The 3,256-nt window shown below is 40.0% G+C and overlaps 1 pseudogene; it reads left to right on the plus strand.

Moving 5' to 3' along the window:
- The first annotated feature begins 434 nt into the window (after positions 1–434).
- On the plus strand, positions 435–860 carry LOC149212832 (serine/threonine-protein phosphatase 5 pseudogene; annotated as a pseudogene).
- Positions 861–3,256: the final 2,396 nt, after the last annotated feature.

Below are 3,256 nucleotides of genomic sequence, written 5' to 3' on the forward strand. Positions count from 1 at the left end.
CAAGTTGAAACTCTGTTGAAAGGAGACACACAGTGTAGATGTGTGAGACAAAGGAAGATGCAGCTGGACAGCAGCAACCAGCTAGAGCAGGAAGGAAGAATTAATGAAGAAGACCAGCAAGTAGATCGACTGGAAGTGAAGATTGAGAACATAAAGGAACTGATGTTGAAGCAGACCAGAAGGCAAAGGCTGGCAGCATCAGAAAAAGTGATCAGCGAAGTACAAAAATATTTTCAGCAGGGTAAGAGAATTTGCCCAAATGATCCTGACACCGCTGAAAGTTTGAAGAGACCGAAACAACAGTAAAAAATGTTAGATTTATTGAGGCCATCTCAGCGAATGGTCTTGAGAATCACTCTGTTGATGATTCCATTAATTTTCATTCAATAAAGGTGGAGCGACAGCATGGAATAGAAGGCGAAAATATAATAGTGATGGAAGACTTCAAGAATCAGGAAAATATGCGCGGAAGGTGTGTGCCTCAAATATTATTGCAAATAAAAGATTTGCTGGAGGCGATGCCATCATTGGTTGACATCAACATTCCGAATGGAAAGCGATTCACTGTTTGTGATGACATCCATGTTGAAGATATGCTTGTGCTATTCGTATTCAAGTGTATGTGTCCAACTGGACTCTATTTTGCAAGAGGAAACCGTGAAAGCAAGAGTATGAACCAGATTCATAGTTTTAAGGGCGAAGTCAAGTCCAAGTATAGAGGAAGCATGGTTGAGCTTTTCGCTGAAGTGTTTTGCTGCATGCCTTTGGCTCATGTCCTCAATGACAAGATTTTTGTTGTCCGTAATAGTCTTTTTAGCGTTGATGGTATAAGACTGGAAGATATCAAAGAAATTGTTTGATTCCGCGAGCCCCCTGAAGAGGGTTTGATGTGTGGAATACTTTGGAGTGATCCACAGCTCCATAAAAGGCGTGGACCCAACACACAGAATGTTGGTTTGTCTTTTGGAGGAGATGTGACCAAAAGGTTTTTTCGAGAAAACAATCTTGCACAGGTGGTCAGGTCCCACGAAGTTAAAGAGAAAGATGAAATTGAACACAATGGCAAACTTATTACAGTGTTTTTAGCTCCTAACTATTGTGACTGGAGAAGGAAGATGAAGCAGGAAGCAGCTAACATGTAGCCTAAACTGAGGAGTAGAGCATATGGACAACTCTAGGACCAAGTCTGGGATCCAGGAGGGATTTTTATTTTTCTTCATTCCTTCTTGAAAGCACATGATTAGGAGATCATGAATGTTTTCAAGCGTGAGAGTCTGATGCAGGAGCATCTAGACTTGGGCCAGCAATGTGACGGGGTGGTGACATGTTGTGGCTAATGCAAGACTTGAGGAAGACTTCGTTGTTAAATTTGTGTTAATTTCAATAAGGGTAGGTAGTTAAGAGTGGTCTAGTTTAGTTAAATGATGATAAAGATGAGTTATAACTGAATAACTAATTCTTCATGTGTGGGAAGAGGTAGTTAGGTATGACTGGTGTATAATTTCCTTTTTGGGGGAGATAGAATGGGATAGAGAGGAGAGGCGAGGCTGGAACAGCCAAAAATCTTGTAAGCCTCCAGGCAATTGAAAAGGCCATGAAAGTTGAATATCTGGTATGGAAAAGACAAAGTTTGTAAGTAGCTTTCATTGAAGACCGTGTTTTAGAACTGCATTGATTAATTCAGAAATTGTGTATTAAATTCCTATAATTGGGCTTGAATGGTAAATCCATGTGAACCGAATGAGAAACCAAGGAGTGATGGATCATTGTTAATTTAAACCTCTGTTTGCACTAAAAGGGTGCATATCTGTTTTAAGCTCTGTCTATTTTGAATAGGACCGTTTCATGTTTCATGCTACTGAGCAGCAATATAATTCTGGTTTGAAAAGCGTAAAGTAGGAACAGAGGTTTGAAATTCGATGTTAGAACCATTATTGATTTACAGGCGTAGAGAAGTTTACATTTTGAATGGAAGGACATATAACGATTGCCGAGAGTTTAATTGGCAAATGGAAATCTCCTGTTATGAATCGTAGGCATTGAGTATTGGAATGTGTTAAATTTGTTAAACATTAAACAACGTTTTATATCTGGCTTGATAAGTTAAGTTCTGGCCTGAGATTGAATCGTTGACACGTAGAACAGGGTAATGGAGTAGCGCTGGCTTAATCAAAGTTGTCGCTGGATGTGCCATCGAATGAGGCAGTCAATCAAACAGTTCACAAGTCATAGTGTGATAATGAAATGTCTAATTCCATGTGGGAACTGCAGTTGAGGTCAATTGTATTTATTGCCAGACGTGATGAGGCAGAGGTCAAATTATATAATTGCCGAAATAATGTTTTATAGAAGTGGCAGATTCGACGGATGAAGACAGATCGATTTACATAAATCGGTGCTTGTTTGTGTTAGAATTCCTACACCAGGAGTCAATGGCGCAGAGAAGGAGCTGTCAATTCGAGGATGATGGATGAATGGTAAGTCACAGTTCAGCGTTGGGGAAAACTGGTACAGAACGAGTACCATAACGAAGATTTTTGAGTTTATGACTTGAAATTGAGGAGCTTCCGCAATTGAGGTGTGTACAAATTGCCAGAAGGAGTCTTATCTGGGCAAATGTTTAGAGATGCATTTTTATATGCATGAGAAGAGTAAAGATTCTGGGTTTGCAGGGTAGACCTGCACCAATAAGAGTAGAGTATCCATCCTGTGGATTATGTCGACCGTGTGACGCTGCTACCAAAATGATTTCATCCTCTTGAACAATAATCCTAATATGAGCTTCTTCTAGTGCCCTAATGAAACAGTGCCAATCCCTACTCCACCTCTCTGGTATCTTGAGGTTCTGTGCATTTAACCATTTCTGTGAGATCCATGATGTGTTCCTACCATCTATTATATGTGAGAGTTAATAGATACTGTCAAGTGCAAGTGTCTTTCTGAGATCCAGTGGTGGAAAGTGTCCATAACCACATCCCAACCAGCTCTCCATTTTCAATTCGCGAAGCCATTCCTCACTTAATGACATTTATGGAGTGTGTGATAGCTTTCCATATGATAGAGGATCTAGTATTTCCCCGGATCAGCCTACGAATCCAATCCATTACTGATAGTGGGTGTATATATTTATAATAAACCACCTCTTTCCATAAGCTATCAGATGTGATAATTTGCCACCCCATCTTCATTGCAAGCGCCTTTGCAAATAAGTTCATATCCTTAATACCCCATCCTCCCCATTTTTTTGGTTTTCCAA

Source organism: Pinus tabuliformis, chromosome 1_1 (assembly GCF_031772625.1).
Source record: "Pinus tabuliformis cultivar Carrire ecotype Pingquan chromosome 1_1, CPIR1, whole genome shotgun sequence".
NCBI lineage: Eukaryota > Viridiplantae > Streptophyta > Pinopsida > Pinales > Pinaceae > Pinus > Pinus tabuliformis.